The sequence below is a fragment of the Mesocricetus auratus genome, unplaced genomic scaffold, assembly GCF_017639785.1.
Source record: "Mesocricetus auratus isolate SY011 unplaced genomic scaffold, BCM_Maur_2.0 Super-Scaffold_100714, whole genome shotgun sequence".
Classification (NCBI taxonomy): Eukaryota; Metazoa; Chordata; class Mammalia; order Rodentia; family Cricetidae; genus Mesocricetus; species Mesocricetus auratus.
Window position 1 is genome coordinate 8,353,879 of NW_024429270.1, and position 22,289 is coordinate 8,376,167.

Here is a 22,289-nt window from a genome sequence, read left to right on the forward strand (position 1 = left end):
ATCTTAACCACTTAAATGTCACCAGAATCTCAATAGAATTTAAAACCTAGATGTAGTCATAAAGATGTTCAGTTGTTTCTAATTCATGTTTTGAAATACAAAGACATTGTTGTAAGCATTCTGCCTTGTGTTCTTCCCATCTCTACTTGAGTTGCTAAGATGGTAGTATATTTGTAACTTTGAGACATCTCTAATTCTTTGACTAGTCTTGGAGTTTTATGGCTTGGACAAAACTATGTACTATAGAAGAACCCTTATACATAGAAAGTTGCTTGGAGTCATTTACGAAGATTTAGTTTTGTGTGTAACAATATTTTCTCCATATTATTACTCATAGATGGGGTATGGCCTTCATTATAATGAAATATTTGAGGAAGCTAGCATTATAAAGATAAGTTTACTTAGGTGACAATTTCAAGGGCTGAAAGTTCAAACAGTATATTACAGACTTTGACACAAACATCCCGGGTTCTACTCAAAATTTAAACCATAGAATGGGATTTGTGTTTCATACTGCTTATGAGAGCATGCTATTGTAATTATTGCCATGAGAAGGTGAGAAATGTTTGGGAGAGGTAGAAGTACAGCTGGACTGTGAGTATAAAATTAATTTCAAATATGTTCCTGAAACTAAATGGAACGTCTTACTGAAGAAAGTTCATCAGCCAGTTTTAAATACTTGTCTTAATTTTTGCACTTGTGACTGTGTTGGGTAATCAGCTTTTGTTCCTCTTGAGAGATTTGCTGCATCTCAGGCTGTTAAAGTCCAGAAGAGTATAGAAGGAGCACCAGAAATAGATTATTATCATCTTTCAGATGTGAAATCTTTGAATTACCTTTAAGCAAGAGAAATGTGATGGAGTTTGCAGTGTCTGGGCAACAGATACAAGCTCAGAGGACTCATACACTGGCCTAATGCCTAGTTAATTGATGAGGACTAAGCATGGAATGAAAACTGAACTTATGATTGAATGATGTACATGTTAAGGATTAACATGCCAAGGGGTAATGTAACAAATAATATAAATTATTTTCTTCATTAAAATATATTTTGAAAGGTCCCATTTATTTAATTAAAATGTAAATACATGATTTTCCCCTCTCTCACCCCTTCCTCCTACCCTCCCATGTGAACAAACTTAGCCCAAATCTATGTATTCCTCTTCTTTAGCAATTGTTTTTACATATACGTATTTAAAAAATCAACATATAAATACAATGTCCTGACACAGAAAAGGCACCAGTCCTACCAGACCCCACCTCCAGCATCACCACCTTCAGGTGAGCTTGGGTCCCCCTGGGACCACCCCACCCAATCCCATCACACACAACCCCTTAATTTTCTGAGGCCCACCCCAGGCATCCAGAAGACTTGCCCACACAGGAAAGGCAAGAGTACTTCAAGACCCCACCCTCCAGCATCCCCAGCATCAGACCCCACCTTCCAGCTTCAACTTTAGGAGAGAAGGAGATCAATGGAGACAGGAAGAACCCATCTGCACCCACAGGAAGAAGAGATCAGAAGAAGACAGAATAAGAGCTCACTCAGCAATAGAAAAACCAACATGACTCCACTAGAATCTATTGACCCAATGCCAACAAGACATGAAAAGCACTACAGAGATGAAGCAGAAGAGACAGACCTTAAAAATTATTTTATGAAGATGATAGAGACCCTCAAAGAGGAAAAGAGGAAATCCCTAAAAGAAATAGAAGAAAAAACAAACAAAAAAATACATGAAATGGAGGAAAAGCTGAACCAAAAAATTCAATAGGTAAACAAATCTCTCAAACAATCTAAAGAGTACCAAGAAAAAAACAACCAAACAAATGAAGGAAACAACTCAAACAGTTGAAGGATTGAAAGCTAAAATAGAAACGATAAAGAAAACACAGAATGAGGGGATGCTGGAAATAGAAAAGCTGGGCAAATGATGAGGAACTACAGATGCAAGTATCACCAATAGAATACAAGAGATAGAAGAGAGAATCTCATGTGCTGAAGACTAATTAGAGGATATACAGTCATCAACCAAAGAAAATCTAAAAACCAACAAATCCCTAACACAAAATATCCAGAAAATATGGACACCATGAAGAAGCCAAACCTGAGAATATTAGGCATAGAAAATGGTGAAGGAATACAGCTCAAAGGTACAGAAAACATATTAAACATAACCATAGAAGAAAACTTCCCTAACCAAAAAAGGATATGCCTATGAAAATACAAGAAACTTACAGAACAAAAAATAGGCTGGACCATTAAATAAGTCACCTTGCCACATAATAATCAAAACATCAATCCTACAGAATAAAGAGAAAATATTAAGAGCAGCTAAAGAAAAAGGCCAAGTAACATATAAAGGCAGACCTATCCAAACTACACCTGACTTGTCAAAAAATTATGAAAGCCAGAAGATCATGGACAGATGTCCTACAAACACTGAGGGAACAAGGATGCCAGCCCAGACTACTATATCCAGCAAAGCTTTCAATTACCATAGATGGAGAAAAAATATTCCATAACAAACCCAGATTTAAACAATAGGTATCCATGAATCCAGCTATACAGAAAGTGCTGGAAGGAAAACCTAGACCCAACAAAGATAACTACACTCACAAAGACATAGGCAATGGATAATCCCACTTTACCAAACAACAAAAGAAAAAGGGAGGAGACCCTACACACAATAACTCCACTATCAATAAATCAAGCAAAAACAAGAACCATCCAAACAATGTGAGGTGCACTCTCACCCTGAACTCTTAGGGAAGGGTCTAGGCCCTGCCCTTTATGAAATGACAGACTATGGACACCCCCATGGAGGGCCTCACCCTCCCTGGGGAAATGAGGGGATAATGGGGAGGTTGGGGGGAGGGCACGGGAGGAGGGGAGGGAAAGGGAGAGGGACCTGGAACTGACTTGTGAAGCAACCTTGTTTCTTATCTAAATTTAAAATGAAAAATAAATTAAAAAAAAATATAAACAAGAATCAACAGTAGCTCCTCCACCAATGAGACCAAGGGACTACCTGGACCAGCCGGACCAGGGCAAACAGGCTCTGTATCTGGGCCTGCATTACAGGGCCTGGGGATTGCCTGTGAACTTCCACAGAGCTTCCCATCCCTGCATGAGCCAAGCACCCCAGATTTCAGGTCTTCTTTTCCACCAACGAGACCAGGAAACCAGCAGATCCAGGTAAACAAAGCCACACTTCCTGGGCATGACTTCCAGTGACAGGGGACAGTCACAGAGCTTCCCATCCCAGTGGAAGCACCCAAGATCCCAAGTCTTCTCTTCCACCAAAGGGACCAGGGGACCAGGTGAGAGGCTAAGTACCTCAGATTCCTAGTCTTCTTCTCCACCCATGGGACCAGAACTAGGATGAAGAAGAGAAGAACTGCCAGGGTATTGGACTTACAAGCACCAACTGAAAGGGAACTCTGGTCCCCAGACCAATAATGGGCTCTTTGTGCACTCACTAGAAGAAGAGATGGGAAAGAGACAATACAAAAACACACTCAGCAACAGAAAAACAAATATGACACCGCCAGATTCTAGAGACTCCATACCAGCAAGACTCCAACATTCCAATGCAAATGAAGCAGAAGAGAATGACCTTAAAAACAACTTCATGAAAATGATAGAGGCCCTAAAAGAGGATATAGAAAAATCCCTCAAAGAAATGGATGAAAAAGCAAACCAAAAAATGAAAGAAATGGGAGAAAAAAAAAACAAAAAATGCAAGAAATAGAAGAAAAAACAAACCAAAAAAGGCAGGAAATGGAAGAAAAATCTAACCAAAAAATTCATAAAATACAACAAATTGACAAAAAGATAAACCAAAAATTGCAAGAAACAATTCAAACAGTGGAACAGTTGAAAACTGAAATAGAGAAAAAAAAAACAAAACAAACCCACAATCTGAAGAAAGGCTGGAAATAGAAAAGCTGGACAAATGGTCAGGTACTACTGATACAAGCATTGCTAACAGAACACAAGAGATGTAAGAGAGAATTTCAGGTGTTGAAGACACACTAGAACAAATGGATTCATCAACCAAAGAAAATCTTAAGTCCAACAAATCCTTAACACAAAACATCCAGGAAATATGGGACACAATGAAAAGACCAAGCCTATGAATAATAGGTATAGAAAAAGGTGAAGAAAACAACCTCAAAGGGACAGAAAACACATTCAACAAAATCATAGAAGAAAACTTTCTGAACTTTAAGAAAGACATGCCAATGAAGGTACAAGAAGATTGCAGAACAGAAAATAGAGTGGATCACAAAAAAGTCCCCTCGCCACATAATAATCAAGACTCTAAATACACAGAATAAAGAAAGAATATTAAGAGCAGGTAGGGAAAAAGGCCAGAATTATATAAAGGCAAACCTATCAGAATTACATCGGACTACTCCATGTAAACTCTGAAAGCGAGAAAGTCCTGGATATATATTCTAGCAACACTAAGAGACCATGGATGCCAGCCCAGACTACTATACCCGGCAAAGCTCTCAATCAATATAGATGGAGAAAACAAGATATTCCATGACAAAACTAGATTCAAGGAATACATATCCACTAACCCAGCCTTACAGAAATTTCTGGAAGGAAAACTCCATCCCAACGAAGTTAACTAAATCCACAAAAACATAGACATTGATGATCCCAATTTACCAACAGCCAAAAGAACAAAGGGGTGGAATTCCACACATAATTCCACCACCACCAACCATTCCAAATCAAAGAAGAATGAGCAATCAATAGTCATTAATATCCCTCAATATTAATGGACTTAACTTACCCATAAAAAGACACAGGCTAACAGAATGGATTCAAAGACAGAACCCATCGTTCTGCTGCATACAAAAAACACACCTCACCCTCAAAGACAGACATTACCTGAGAGTTAAGGGTTGGGAAAAGATTTTTCAATCAAATGGACCCAAGAAACAAGCAAGGGTAGCAATCCTTATATCTAACAAATTAGACTTTAAAATAAAATCGATCAAAAGAGATGAAGGATGTCATTACATACTCATTAAAGGCAAAATCCATCAAGATGAAGTTTCTATCCTGAACATCTATGGCCCAAATACAAAGGCATCCATGTTTGTAAAAGAAACATTACTAAAACTTAAATCACATATAAAGCCCCACACACTTATAGTGGGAAATTACAACACCCCACTCTCACCACTAGACAGGAATACCAGACAGAAAATCAACAAAGAAGCAAAGGGTTTAATAGAAGTAATGACCCAACTGGGATTAACAGAAATCTATAGAACATTTCAACCACTTTAAAAAGAATATATCTTATTCTCACCACCACATGGAATCTTCTCAAAAAATTCACCAAATACAGTCTGCAAGAAGACAAAAAGCCACCACACAGAATGGGAAGAAAATATTCTCTAACCACACATCTGACAGATGGGTGATCTCCAAAATTTACAAAGAACCCAAGAAGCTAGTGTCCAAAACACCAAAGGATCTGATTAAAAAGTAGGCTGCAGAACTAAATAGAGAATTTTCAATAAAGGAGTCTAAAATGGCTAAGAGGCACTTGAGAAAGTGCTAAACATCCTTAGCCATCTGTGAAATGCAAATCAAAACAACTCTGAGATACCATCTTACTCCCGTCAGAATGGCTAAAATCAAAAACACCAATGACAATTTATGCTGGAGAGGATATGGTGAAAGGCAGCAATCCTCCACTGCTGGTGAGAGTGCCAACTGGTTCAGCCACTTTGGAAATCAGTATGGAGATTCCTCAGAATAATGGGAATAAACCTACCACAAGACCCAGCAACTCCACTCTTAGGCATATATCCAAAAGGTGCCCATTCATACAACAAGGATGTCTGTTCCACTATGTTCATAGAAGTATTATCTGTAATAGCCAGAACTTGGAAGCAACCTTGATGCACCTCAACCGAAGATTTGGATAGAGAAAATATGGTACATTTATGCAATGGAGTACTATTCAACAGAAAAAAAAATGGAATCCTGAAATATGCAGGCAAATGGATGGTACTAGAAGAAACCATCCTGAGTGAGGTAACCCAGTCACAAAAAGAGAAACATGGCATGTACTCTCTCACATATAGATTTTTGACATAGATCTGGGGAGTGCCAGCCTACAATTAATTACATGGCCAGAGAGTGTGGTAAACAGAACCTTTATTCAGTGGCTGATGGAGCAGAGGCAGACTCCCATGGCTAAGCACTGAGGTGAACTCAAGAAAGCCAGTAACAGACAGGGAGGACTGATGACCAAAGGCATTAAAACTGGGCTGGTTTAACCCCCAGAAACAGCTGACCTGGCAAGGGTTACCTCTTGAATGCAAGACTGATGCCTGGGAATCCAACATGGGACTGATCAAGAATCCCTGAATGTCGGTGTCAGTGAGGTGGTCTAGGTAATCTATTGAGCCTTGAGTAGTAGATTAATATTTATCCCGTGTATACAAATGGACTTTGGACTCCCATCCAACGAAAAGAGATGCATTCTCATGCAGAACCCTTGGGGAGGGTCTAGGCCCTGCCCTCTATGAAGTGACAGACTATGGACACCCCCATGGAGGGCCTCAACCTCCCTGTGGAAATGAGGGAATATTGGGGGGGGGTTGGTGGGAGGGCATAGGAGGAGGGGAGGGAAATGGAGAGGGACCTGTAATTGACGTGTGAAGGAACCTTGTTTCTAATTTTAATTTAAAAATAAAAAATATTAAAAAACTTAAAAAAAGAATCATCAATAAAAGGTCATTAATATCCCAAAATGTCAATGGTCTCAACTTGACTATAAAAAGACACAGACTAGCAGAATGGATATGAAGACCGAACCCATCCTTCTGCTGTATACAAGAAACACATCTCAACATCAAAGACAGACGTTATCTCAGAGAAGAGGGTTGGGAAAAGATTTTCCAATCAAACAGACACAAGAAAAAAGCAGGTGTAGCAATCCTAATATCTAAAAATTAAACTTCAATTTAAAATAATCCACAGAGATGAGAGAGGACATTTCATATTTATCAAATGAAAAGTCCATCAAGATGAAGTCTCAATTTTGATCATCTGTGCCCCAAATACAAAGGCACCCAAACTCCTGAAAGAAACATTACTAAAGCTCAAATCGCACATAAAATCTCACACACTAGTAGTAGGAGACTTCAATACTCTACTCTCACCACTAGACAGAACCTTCAGACACAGACTTAACAAAGAATCAAAAGAACTAATAGAAGTTATGACCTATTGGGTTTAACAGACATCTATAGAACATTCCACCCAAACACAAAAGGATATGTCTTCTTCTCAGCGCCACATGGTACCTTCTCTAAAATTGACCACATAATAGGAATCATAGCAAACCTCCACAGATATAAAAAAAATTGGAATAACCCCCTGTGTCTTTTGAGACCACCATGCATTAAAATTAGTATTCAACAATAACACAAATGTCAGAAACCTACATACTCATGAAAATTGAACAATGCAAAATTGTACCATCCCTGAGTAAAGAAATAAATAAAAAAAGAAATTAAAGACTTCGTGGAATTCAATGAAAATGAAGAAACAACATACCCAAACTTATGGGACACTGTGAAAGCAATGCTGAGAGGAAAGTTCATAGCACTAAGTGCCCACATGAAGAAACTGGAGAACAGTCACACTAGAGAATTAAAAGCACAGCTGAATGTTCTAAAACAAAAAGAAGCAAACTCACCCAGTAGGAGCAGATGCCAGGAAAAAATCAAATTGAGGGCTCAAATCAATAAAGTAGAAACCAGGAAAACATTGAGAAGAATCAATGAAACAAAGAATTGGTTCTTTGAGAAAATCAACAAAATAGACAAACCTCTTTCCAAACTAACCAAAAGACAAAGAGAGAGCATGCTAATTAAACAAAATCAGAAATGAAAAGGGGGACATAACAATGGACACTGAGGAAATCAAGACAATCATCAGAGCATATTTTGAAAATCTGTACTCCACAAAATTAGAAAATTTAAAGGAAATGGACAATTTTCTGGATAGGTATCACTTGCAAAGACTAAATCAAGAACAGATAAACAATCTAAACAAACCTATAACCCTTAATGAAATAGAAGCAGGCATCAAAAGTCTCACAACCAAAAAAAGCCTAGGCCCAGATGGCTTCAGTGCAGACTTCTACCAGAAATTCAAAGAAGGGCTAATTCCAATACTCCTCAAAGTATTCCACCCAATAGATGTGGGAGGCTCACTGCCAAACTCTTTTTACGAGGCTACAATTACCTTGGTACCCAAGCCACACAAAGACATAACTAAGAAAGAGAACTATAGACCAATTTCCTTCATGAACATCGATGCAAAAATATTCAATAAAATACTAGCAAATCAGATTCAAGATAAATCATCCACCATGATCAAGTAGGCTTCATCCCAGGAATGCAAGGATGGTTCAACATTAGAAAATCTATCAATGTAATCCACCATATAAACATACTACAAAAGAAAAACCACATGATCACATCACTAGATGCTGAAAAAGCCTTTGACAAATCCAGCACCCCTTCATGATAAAAGTCATAGAGAGATCAGGGATAACAAGAAAATACCTGAACATAATGAAAGCAATATACAGTAAACCAACAGCTAACATCAACCTAAATGGAGAGAAACTCAATGCAATTCCTCTAAAATCAGGAACAAGACAAAGCTGTCCACTCTCTCCATATCTCTTCAATATTGTACTTGAAGTTCTAGCTCAAGAAATAAGACCACAAAAGGAGATCAAGGGGATGCAAATAGGAAAAGAAGAAGTCAAGCTTTCACTATTTGTAGATGATATGATAATTTACATAAGTGACCTGAAAAACTCTGCAAGGGAACTCCTAGAGCTGATAAATACCTTCAGCAAAATGGCAGGATACAAGGTCAACACAAAAAAAAATCATTGGCCCTAATATATACAGATGATAAAATGGCTGAGAAAGAAATCAGAGATACATCACCCTTTACAATAGCCATAAACAGCATCAAATACCTGGGGATAACATTTACCAAAGAAGTGAATGATCTGTATATCAAGTACTATACATCTCTAAAGAAAGAAATAAAAGAGGATACCAGAAATTGGAAAGATCGGCCATGCTCTTGTATTTGTAGGATCAACATAATAAAAATGGCAATCTTTCCAAAAGCAGTCTAGAGATTCAATGCAATCCCTATCAAAATCCCGGCACAATTTTTCACAGACCTTGAAAGAAACATAGTCAACTTTATATGGAAAAACAAAAGACCCAGGATAGTCAAAACAACCCTATACAATAAAGGAACTTCAGGAGGCATCACCATACCTGACTTCAAGCTCTATTACAGAGCTATAGTCCTGAAAACAGCTTGGTATTGGCACAAAAATAGACAGGCAGACCAATGCAACTGAATCGAAAACCTTGATTTTAAACACACCTATGAACACTTGATTTTTGGCAGAGATGCTAAAATCATACAATGGAAAAAGAAAGCATCTTCAACAAAAGGTGCTGGCATAACTGGATGTTGGTATGTAGAAGAACGTGGATCGATCCATGTCTATCGCCGTGCACAAAACGTAAGTCCAAATGGATCAAAGACCTCAACATAAATACAACCACAATGAAACTCTTAGAAGAGAAAGTGGGAGATACTCTTCAATGAATTGGTACAGGAGACTGCTTCCTGATCACAACACCAGTAGCACAGACACAGTGATCAACAATTAACAAATAGGACCTCCTGAAACTGAGAAGCTTCTATAAGGCAAAGGACACAGTCAGCAAGAAGACAGAAAGGCACCACACAGAATGGGAAAAGATATTCACTAACCCCACATCTGACAGAGGGGTAATCTCCAAAATTTACAAATCATTTAAGAAGCAAGTCTCGAAAACACCAAAGTATCCAATTAAAAAGTGGGGTACAGAACTAAATAGAGAATTCTTAATAGGGGAGTCTAAAATGGCTGAGAGACACTTGAGAAAGTGCTCAACATCCTTAGCTATCAGGGAAATGCAAATCAAAACAACTCTGGGATACCATCTTACTCCTGTCAGAATGGCTAAAATCAAAACCACCAACGACAATTTATGCTGGAGAGGATATGGAGAGAGTGGAACACTCCTCCACTGCTGATGGGAGTTCCGACTTGTACACCCACTTTGGAAATCAGTATGGAGATTCCTCAGGAAAACGGGAAGCAATCTACCACAGGACCCAGCAATTCCACCCTTAGGCATATATCCAAAAGATGCAAATTCACACAACAAGGTCATCTGTTCCACTATGTCCATAGCAGCATTATTTGTAATAGCCATAACCTGGAAGGAACCTAGATGCTCCCCAACTGAAGTATGGATAGCGAAAATGTTGTACATTTACACATCAGAAAAACAACAATGGAATCTTGAAATTCGCAGGTAAATGGATGGCACTAGAAGAAACCATCCTGAGTGAGGTAACCCAGTCACAAAAAGACACACATGGTATGTACTTACTCATATATGAATTGTAGACATGGATCAGGACAATGACAGTCTGCACTTCCACTGACACAGAGTTTAGGAAACAGGGAAGAACCTAAGAATTTTCATGGTACCCCAGAGAAGACGAATGAAGCAAGAGCTCTTGAACAGTTTGGGAACAGGGCGAGAGGTAGGGGCGGGAGTGGGAGCTGGGAAGGAGAGCGGAGGAGAAGAGGAAGAGAGAAAAAGTCATGGGGGAACAGGAAGGTTGAGTGGAGGGTATAATGGGGGAGAACAGGATGAGAAATACCATAATAGATGGAGTCATATTTTAGAAGAGAGATCTGGCAACAATGAGACCTCTAGTGATCTTAAGGGATGACACCAACTGGGAAGTGAGCAATAGTGTAGAGACCACCTTAAATGTCCATTCCTGATAATGAACTTGATGTCTATATCCATCCTAGAACCTTCATACAGTGACTGATGGAAGCAGAGGCAAACACCCATAGTTAAACCCTGAACTGAACCCATGGAACCCAGTGACAGAGAGGAGAGATAAGCAAATTGGCAAAGAATGTGCTGGCACAACCAGCAGAGACAGCTTATCTGAACAAGGGGGAGCTCTTGGACCCCAGACCAACAGCTGGGAGGCCAGCATGTGAGTGATCCTAACCCCCTGAGTGTGAGAGTCAGTGAGGACGTCTGGGCAACCTATGGTGCCCTAGGCAGTAGATCAGTGTTTATCTCTGGCATATAAACGGATTTCATGTGTCCATAACACAGAGGGATTCTCTCTCATCCTGGACTCATAGGGGAGTGCCTGGACCCTGCCCTGAGCGAAATGACAGACTCTAGATATCCCCTGTGTAGAAGGAAGTGGGTTTAGGGTGGAGGCTGGGAGGATGGCAGGGGGATGAGTGAGGAGGAGACAGAAAGGGAACTGGGATTGACATGTGAAGCAAGCTATTTAAAATTAATGTAAAAAAAATAAATTCAATATCCTTAGTCCATTCAACATTGTTGTCTGAGTTTATTTTTCTCAAGAATTATAGAAAAATGCAATGTACCTCCCATTAGCACTTGTGTACAGAGTTTTGGGGGATGATCAAAAGAGCATATATCATAATTGTTATGGTAACCCACTTTCTGGGGCCTTTGTATTGGTGTATATCCTGGTGTTGTGAGTGCACCCATGTTGTATTCTATGGGGTGCTTAACTTAATTTCTTAGGCAGGCCAAAAGTATTTTCACAATGCAATGATCTTGTTTTTCTTGTGATGCATTTTAAATTATTTGAGACTGAAAATTGTCCTCTACTACTAGCAAACAAAAATCTACACTGAAAACACAAAGTCCTGGCAAGGGAGAGATATAATCAGGACTCACATCTCTTGCTGTTGAAGAAGAAAATTGCCACAGCCAATTTGGAAAGCAAATGGACAACGGTAAAAAAAAAGCATACAATTACTATGAAACTCAACAATCTCATTACTTGATATTTGCCCAAAGGAACTGAAAAATGACATCCAGATATGACTTTCTATGTTTATTTCACTTACAATTCCCAAATTTTGGAACCAAACAAAATGTCTTTAATGGGTGAATGGATATATTATGACATTTATTTAGAGTGAAGTGTTATTCAAAAATAAGCTATCAAAACACAAGGAGACAGGTATGAAATGTAAAAGCATAGCATTGAGAGCAAAGAATCAAATCTGCAAAAGCTACAAATTATCTGAGTCTAATTATATACCATTTGAGAAAAGGCACAGTTATCATTGCTGCAAAAAGATAATTGGCTACTGTGGGTAGGAAAGGTGGGAAGTATGAAGAAGTAGCTAATAGAAGGTTTTAGGATGGTAAGATTATTCCATATCATACTATCATGGCAGATACAATAGTATATGTATCCAAAAGCACAGAATATAGAACTTGTAATATAATGGAAAGTATGAACTTTGAAAAATATCAGGTAATGCTGGGCAGTGCTGGCACATGCCTGTAATCCCAGCACCCAGGAGGCAGAGACAGGGGGATCTCTGTGAATTCGAGGCCAGCCAGATCTGCAGAGTGAGTTCCAGGACAGTTAAGACTGTTACATAATGAAGTCATGTCTCAAGAAGCAACAAAAAAAAGCCAAGATAAGCATCAAGTAAGAGTTCTGCTGTACCATATGACTCAGGCTGGGACAGTGTCAGCCATGGGTTTCAAGGAGATTCTTACCCTTCTAACATGAGTATTTTGAGAATAGTGAGCTGGAGAAAGACTGCCCTGTTTACAGATACAACAAGGGACTAGGTATGTCCTGCACACAGCAACTGTCAGAGTAATGCAGGCTGTGCTGTTACACATGCCTATACCACTCCTTCGGACAATGTATCTTGAGAAGTAACCATCCCTGACAGTACCCGGATGAGTGACAATACAGAAGTAAGCAAAGAACATTGTAAACGTGTTGGGATATCACCAAAGGAACATGCAATGAGATAGATAGCACACTCCATTACAGCAAGGGTACCACAGAACACCACCCACAGAAAGAGAACCCCTAGAGCACCATTAAAAGAGTCTCAAGCAGCAGGTAGGGAATGTCTGACTCCAACATTCCAGAAGAAAATAGAGATCTCACACAGAAACCACGCTCTACAGGAAGGTTTCTGTTGAAATCAGGTTATGACCACCCCTAAGTAACTCTATATTACATGAAACAGTGCTTTCTAAGTATTTCCCTTGCCCTAACAACATCCATTTTATATGTAGAATGTAGAATGTAGAAACAGGGTAACTAAACTAAAACTTTGTGGACATGTGAAAAATGCCCTATCTGGCATCACCTTCAAGCACACAGTAATACTTACCTTACTGTTAAAACTAGCCACATTAGTACCTGTAAGTTTGTGGACCAAACAGAGTCTACAAGAGCACACAGGTACATTCAAGTCATATCAAAAACAGCAATTACAAGCAATTACCAGACTGAGGAAAAGAGAAAGTTCCCTCACCTGAACTTCATAAAAATGAGAACACTTAACATTGTACTGGCAATGTCTTCACCAAGTAGTAATCTTGCCATTTGGTGTGCTCCAAAGGAGCAAGAAGCAGAAAATTGACTGGACCAAAGGCTTTAACTTGGTTGAGTCCTTGATGTTGATATGATACTTGAATTGCCATCTGTACAACTGCCCGTTAGTTTATTTGGAAAAAAATCCATCTATTTGCCCAATTGCTTTTCTAGTTCAGGTCCTGGCCTTCACCCCAACAGCTGTTATGGTTTTGCAACTTCTGCAGCTCCACACCACTCTGAGGCTCAGTTCAACTTCCATAGGGTAGACAGCTCTACACCAATCTTCTGTTAGGTTTATTTACATGGATCCTGTAGAGACTCTTTATGCATCTGTGTCAAATCCTCAACTTCTTCTTTCAGAATTCTTTGAAATTTATTGAGCTCTACTGAGTTCTCCTTAATCCATTCTGTAAAGTAGATAGATACATAGATAGACAGACAGATGATAGAGATAGATAGAAAATAGGTAAGGATTGATAGAGATACCTGCAGCTTAGATATAAGAAGAGGTAACTGTAGTTACAGAAAGATACTGCATTGTGTAGCATGCAATACATGGTGTGAGGATAACTATAGACAGAAAGACAGACAAACAGACTGATAGATGATGGAAAATAGATCATGATTCCTATAGATACGCACAGATTAGATACAAATAGATATAGCTGTAAATATAGAAATATATTGCACTGTGTAGTACATATTGTATGATGTGGGAGTGAATATTGTTTGTCTAAGCTGCCTATCAGGGAAAGAGGAAATACTTGACCAACTGCTGCCAATAAACCACCACACCTTCTGCATTTCTTGATGTTCAAGTAAATCCTAATGTTGTAGAAGGACAAAAAAGTTTCGCTCACTTACCAAAGTCACATCAGTAGAACTTTTTGAAATTATTAAGACTACAGCTCTGTCCTCACTGCAGAATTTGCTAGAACAGGCAATTAGAAGTGAAGGAGAAAGCAAACTCTTATAAACCAACAAGAAATATTAAGGGCATAGTACCTTGTACTTCAAGTTATTGATTACTTTTATTTTCCATTTTTATTTACTATCCTATGACTCAATTGTTTGATTAATTTCAATTGTTTTATCTAGCAGGGTAGGACTTTATGACTGCCCTTTCCTTCTTTAAAATCCATATCCATATTATTTAGCTTCTATTTCTTATACTATATGCAATATATGTTGGTTATTACTTATAATTTACTTCTCTTTCTTTTCTCTTATCCCCTGGTCATTACAGTATTTAATCAAGAAAAACCTTAAGAATAAGAAAAAATAAACTACATTTCCTCCAATTAGTACCCATTGTAGAGAGGATTTCAAATTTTTAATTAGTTATAGAAAGTTCAAAGCCTAGCTATGACAAATATTAGTATACACACTCAACTTAGCAAGCCAGAGTCCTCTCTAAAATTTGATCTCATTGTTCTTCACAAACAAACCTTAACACTTTAAATGGGTTGTTGTACTTATATTTTAATATAAGAGTGCTTATAATCATCAATAAGAAAAGCAAAAACAACTGTAGAAGTTGCAGAAAAACTAGGAGACTACAATATTCTTCTGCATAAACTATGTGTCTCTGAGGAATTCAAGGAAATAGTTTAGGAAAATCCAAAAAGAATGTACTTCTATGCCTTCAAAAAAAAGCAATAACAAGCCACCTACAACATACCAGACAACAAGAAATTTAAAAGATCAGAGCAGGTATTAGTGAAATAATCAATCAAGACTTGGTTCTTTGTAAAGATAAATGACACTGACAAGTCCCTAGACAAACTAGCTAAAAGGTATAAAAGACCCAAATAAGTAATATTACATAATAAAATACTGCAATGAAGAACATAGGTTAATTCAAACAAAATATGCACGAAAATGCCATAATGAAACCCATTATTTGTTTCAGAAACTTTTAAAACTAATGTCAAATACCTACACCTAGCAATACAGATATGTCAATGTAACAAATGTTACCTTGTAGCAGATGGTGTTCCCAACAGGAGGCAGTAGGTAGAAGACAGAATTCCTCCACTTGATTTTTCTGCTAACTTAATGTTGCACCAAATGCTACATGTTTCACACTCTTCACTAGGAACTTGCCCTTCTGTCCTCTCTGATTCCAGATACCTCTAAATCTATCAGATTGAATAATTTCCAAGAATGACAGCCCCCTTTGAAATTGGCAAATTCTGCATCTGGCATCAGGGCCATATTCTTTTTGTGGTAACTTCTGAAGTGACTAAGTTCATTGAAGTTGGCCTAATGACTTTTTAATTTCTTGATCTGCTAGGTGCACACTGAGCTTCAAAATATCAGAGTTGAAAGCATACTTATATAATTTCTCACAGTGTCTTCCAAGAATTATCTTGAGTTAGAATTGCCTGGGCTGCATGTCTTAAAATGTGAAAATTATGTTCTGTGAAGAAGGAATCCTTCAATATGTGTTTTATATAAATGAAAAAATAACTACTGCCTCCTATATCCTATAATATGACTCATGCTACTATTTTATAAATCTTTTGTATTTTATTATATGTATGATAATACTATATTTAAAAAATACATATATATAATGAAATACAACATGCACACACATATATTTATAATGTGAAAAATAACAATAATAATAGAAATACTTTTCAAATCCTATTGATATGTAACAAAAATCTTAAAATAAATCATGAGGCATATTTGTTGCTGTTTTACTATTTCTTTTAATTTTTATTATTCAGAAAGAATTTTACCAAACTAAACTCAAACCATCAGGTTGTGAAACTCCAGTTGTTCATATTCCTAAATTTTATTGTTATCTATCATCATTATTTTATGCACTTGGGCAAATACAATAGCACCATCCCTTTATCTTAAAGTTTACATCTTCATTGATCTGTTAAGCACTATATCTTAAGTTTTAGGGGTTGTTTAATCCTTTAAAGTTAAATACCTGTTTAAGACATTCACTAAATTTTGGAATTGAGTAAGGTGGGTTATTTTTGTTGTTTTGTTTGTTGTCATAGTAATGTATGTATTCTGGATTAAATAATACCCACATATATGTACAATATTTATGTGTTTATTTTATAACTGTCTTTCAACTTCAAGAGGATGAGGAAGCGGAGGAAGATGTGGTGGGAGCAGAATCAAGGATAGCAAAGAACGACTAGACCCAAGCAAGACTGAATTCCAGCAAGACAAATATCAAATGCGCAGCTCCACATCAGAGCTTCAAGAGAGAATTAACTGGTATACACAGGCCTTGAGTAACAACTCCAAAAGCTCTGCTCTCTACAGTACATAAAAAGTCTTGTGCTAGATCTGTCCTGTACATACATCCTTCTTTGTCATTCATCCCATTACTGTAACAGCTACAACATCTTTGGTTCTCTGGGCTTTACACTACTTCTAATAATTGCCATTGGGGGCCTCCTGCATTGCCTCTTATGCTGCTACATATTGTATTCTGTCAGTTGCTATCTAGAAACATGGTAGATATCGCCTCATGAGATTCCAAATTTTACATCTTTCATGTCTCCAAAATCAATACATCATAACCAATGCTGTCATTATAATATGAGGATAAGAAGTAGACCAACACCCTTGGAATACAGCAATGCCAGGTTCTGTTTGCCTTGCAGCAGAACCTTGGTGAAACTTTTTCTGAAACGAGTATGTTTAAGCAGGAAACACCTTCAGTTTAGCTTTCAGGTGTATAAATATATAAATACAATCTGTTCAGTCCATTGAGTGATACTTGCAGACATGAATGTTTTCAGGGCTACTCACTTGTTATAGGATGGAATAACCAATTAACAGGATCATCCTTGAATAAACTGTTTATCCCACTCACAGCATTCCTTGCTTGTTTAGTTATTTTTTCAGGTTAGGGCCCCAGTTTGATTTACCCTTTCCACAATAGTATTCCTGTTAATGATACACTTGTTTAGACAGCTATATTGTAGAGATGTTGTGGGTAAAACTTACTTATCATTTCTAGAAGTCACAATTTCAACTCAGATTTCTTGATCCTATGACTCTTGCAATCTTTTGAGCCCCTTTTCATAATGTTTTAAAAATTGCATGCAGGAATTGTATTGTAGATGTATCCATATGGCCGTGTGTCATGTGATCCATTGTTCTCTACAGTTTGTTCACTTGTGGGTTTCTGTAAATTGTCTCTGCCTGCTACAAAGAGAAATTTCTTTTATTGTGGATAAAAGCTATATAAGTATTTAGAAGTGATTAGGAATTATGTTGGTTCAGTAAACTGTCAATAGTAGATCCTCCTCTAAGATCTATCACCTCAGTAGCCCTGGGTTGTTTCTAGACATCCAGGACTAGGCATGATTTTCTTTTTATTAAAGCAGGCCTTGGGTCCTGCTTTACAATTAGAGAATTATTGTTTACAGCCAAGATATGAATATCATCATTGTACCTTTAGGAATAATTTACCATGTTGGTCATTGTTATGGTTCGTAGGTCTCACAGTTGGGAATAAGTATTGGTTGCCTCCATGCCTTAGAAGATTGCATAACAGCTTCTAGTACTATGAAAATTAGTCCTCAGGAAGGAGGCTTTCAGATCAGACCCTGTTTGAATTCCTTGATTCCTGTGTCCTAAATGTATATTGTCATCAGAAATAGAAGCTTACTTTCAGCACATGGAATATAAACAAGGACAATGGTAGTATAGGATTTCATGTTGTAAACAGAACTGCAGTTTTACATGAGGTAGCCTCTGATTTGTGGGATCTTATTATCAGAACACATTTCCTATTTTTCCAATTCATAGCCAGAGTGAGAACTTTTTCTTCAAATGTGCTTATAACCTTAAAAATTTAGTGTTATTTCCTCAGCCCACAAATGGATAACATCCGGCCTTGAAATCTCATCTGCCAAATAAATTAATTAGCCCATTACTTTTAGATTCAATTTCACTCAAGTTCTTTGGACAAGGAAATAATGAAATAACATTCTTGGCCAAAATATTGCAGAAATGGCCACATTTCCTTTCCTGGTACTGTCCTTTTTTCCTCTAAAACCTCATTAGCCAGGTCTCCACTGTCCATATTTTTCTCAGTATTTTTGTTTTCCAAGCTCTCAAAAGAATATCCCATTAATCTCTTCTACTTATAACACATTTCAGCTTTTAAAGCAGAAGTAACAAACTCTCCCACTTTCCAATAACATAGAAGTTCCAAAGGTCCAGGGAGAGCATAGTCATATTCCTCACATCAACAGTCACACTTCCTAGTACCAATTTTCTGTCCTGCTTTCTTTTTCTGATACTGTGGTTAAATGCCCTGATATTTTTTTGATTGGCAGTTCAAGGGTGCAAACCATTGTGACGGAGAAATCAGGAAAACAGGAGTCTGATCACACTGAACCCACAATCAGTGGGCAGAGAGCAAAGAACTTTTGTGCTCCATAAAATTCCCCATTTTTATATAATAATGACTCAGCTAACAGTGACTGGGGGACTCCCGCTTCAATCATTACAATTGTTTAAAAGCATGCAATTTCCCAGGGGACATTAAATCTCATCATATACCCCACTAAAATAAACTATCACACTCATAAAATAAGAGTTTGGTTTTTTAATGCATAAATGTAGTAACTAGCTTCTCAATGCTCATGCTAAAAAAGAAGAAATGAGCTGAAGAGAAGGCCACAAAACTAAAGTTTCCTTCCTGGTAGAAAGGAAGCTCAATATAGTGCTATAACTCAGCAGTCTGAGTTTCACCAACGGTGTGATTATTTAATATTCAGTATTGAGCTTTCCAGAAAATAGCACTCAAATTATAGTTTAATTCAACATCATGCCTCCTGATCACTATTCCTATCTAAATTACATCTGCCTTTTATATTCTTTATGTTCAAGGCAAAACAAAAATTTCCAAAGTATCTCATTGCCCTAATTAAAAGAGTGTGCATGTCTTGAAGGTCTGCTATCTCTTAACGGAATTTTAATTTAAGACCAAAAGAATAATCTGCTTGCATTCTAATCTGAGTTGCTATGAATCATTGTGAGATGATGAGAAAAGTAGCCTGCTGTAAAATGAAGAAATGTAGAAAGACATTAGCATTAAATCCCCCTTAATTGAAAATAAACACACACACACACACACACCACACAAACACACACACACACACACACACACGGGAAGAGGATATTGGGATATTCTCTTTCTATTATTTAAAAGTAGCTTATCTGTAATTATGCATTGTAAAACACATTCTCACCTTATTCATTCATGGTAAACTATGCAGGGTTGGATGATATTAAAATGAAAGGATATTTTATGAAAGATATTCTAAGTACTTAAGTTCTTGCAATCCATAAAAAAGAAAAATGACTCTTATCTCCTTACTGCAGAATGCCAAAGAATTTCCATCTTAAAAACCAACTCCAGTCTCACACCTTCATTAAACACGCAGATGTGTTGTTTGATGTGTTATTCTCTGCTAAAGAATCCCAGCATCCAAATGCATAGGAAAGGTAGACTGAGAGTCCAATGAATGCATTTTATTAATGATTGCTGCCTGGTTTGTATACATATCACAGCTCATATCCTGAGAAATTCTTTTTCACTCAATCCATTGCTATTACAGCACTGTATTTTGTTACCACCACATTATCTACTGAAAGACCAATTCAAAGTATTGTTTAACATGCTGAGCATTTGGACAGCAAAGAACATTTTTTTTCTACCAGGAAATTCCTGGGAGGTCTCTGACCACTTTCTTTTTATCACTGACAAGTTGGTTTTCATATTTGAGAATGTAGAGATCAATACAGATTCAGCTATCAAAATGATTTGATAGAAGAAACTCTCTTATACTGTAACAGGAAAAAACACCCCATATCTTTAAGCCCCATGCTATCAACATTGTAATAATTTCCAGTAGTCCACAGAGTAAGGTCTTCTGGGAAATACGTAAGGCCTTTTTAAAAGACTTTTATTTTTATTTTATTTTTTGTCTAGTTCTACATCAGACCAAGCCTTCATTCTGAGTCTCCTTTTTATTGATGGAATCCCTGGGAATACAAGAGAGAGTTCTACTGTCTCCATTAGACTTCTTAAATTAATATAATGGTCTTCATTATGAAAATTTTTTCTCTACAGTTTTTAAATTGTCTCAAGAAAATTGATGTTATCTTATAGGTGACATTTCATGGAATTTTTAACAAACAATTTTATTGTACTTCTTCACCCAGATGAGAGGCTATGATTGGGAGATGATTCTAGTAATTTAATATGAGAATAAGTAAAAATGAAATCAACATTGTTTAACTGAGGTATTTTTAATTTAATTCTCAGTGAGTTTTCCTTCTTTCTCTCTCCCTCTTTATCTCCCTGCCTCATGTATGTCTGTGTGTTTAATGTTCTAATTATATTGGTTTCTGTTGATGCACATCCCAAAGAGTCAATTTCATTATAACTAAGGATAAACTTTTATTTTAAAAAAGAATCTTTCAAACAATATAGGGATAGTACAGTGAAGAATTATAATGAAATGACAACCTAAAGGTTACATTTTTATTTAGGGTAGTTGCATTTTATGAAATAAGGTTCTAATTATAGCTCAGGTTCATAAACTCTTATTTCAATTTCCTTTTATACTAGGATTAAAGGAAGGTTCAACCTTGCCTGGCTCCTGACTCCTGATAAAGTCACTTTTTCTTAGTGGGAAAACAGAATGCTATGTTTGAAGACAACATGGTGGAGAGAGAGAGAAAATTGGAATGTATGAATTAAAGGATCTTGATAAAAGTGTACTCAGGTATGTGGAAATTTCAAGAACAGGAGGTGGATTGTCTCATTCATTTCTTTGTAGGAGACAAGAAATATAAGTATCAGGGATCAGAATTAGAATCTAATGCCTTAGCTGATTTTACAGGTTAGAGATTATGGTAGAGGTTACACAAGATTAAGGCACACTAAAAAGAGCATAGTATAGGGGAAGCTGGAGATAGCAGGTAAAGAGTCAAGATATAACCTCATAAAAAGAAAACTCAAGCAGTACCTATTTGATATTTTCAATTTTTTCTATCATCCTTTTATTCATGTCATATTGTTATGTGAAATAGCATGAACTCAATGGACTTAGGCAATGAGAACCAGGTCTGGTTATTCAATGGTTATTAGCCATTGGCATAGTCAAATACATGAATGGGAAGATGTGGAAGTGAAAAAGCTGGGAATGGAGGAGGTAAACAGTTGGTCAAACAGTTGCTTTTGCTACTCTCTATCCCAAGGACTTTCATGGCAATTTTACCCAGTCCTCCCAGATGCTTTCTGTACAAAAGACAAATTGGGAGTTCAAAATTTTAAAGCCATTGCTCGTAGCCAAGATGACTCAGAAATTAGTTCTGAGAATGTGGGGTTCTTTCATCAAAATGTGTTATTTTGAAACAAGAATCTCAATACAAAAGAAACACTGGAAAATTATAATCTCTGTAAATAGCAAACAGACTATGACAATCTTCCATAAGACATATTAGTACAATGAAATTGAATAACAGAGCCCAAGGATGTAGAAAGTGCCATTCCTTATATATATAGAGAAGAAATTGTTTTAGTACTCACCTGTTCTACTACACATCTTCTAAAATGTCTAATATCCCAAGTATCAGCAACACCAAATGTTTGCATAATGTAGAGAACACACACACACATACACACACATGCACACACACACACACCTTCTATTCA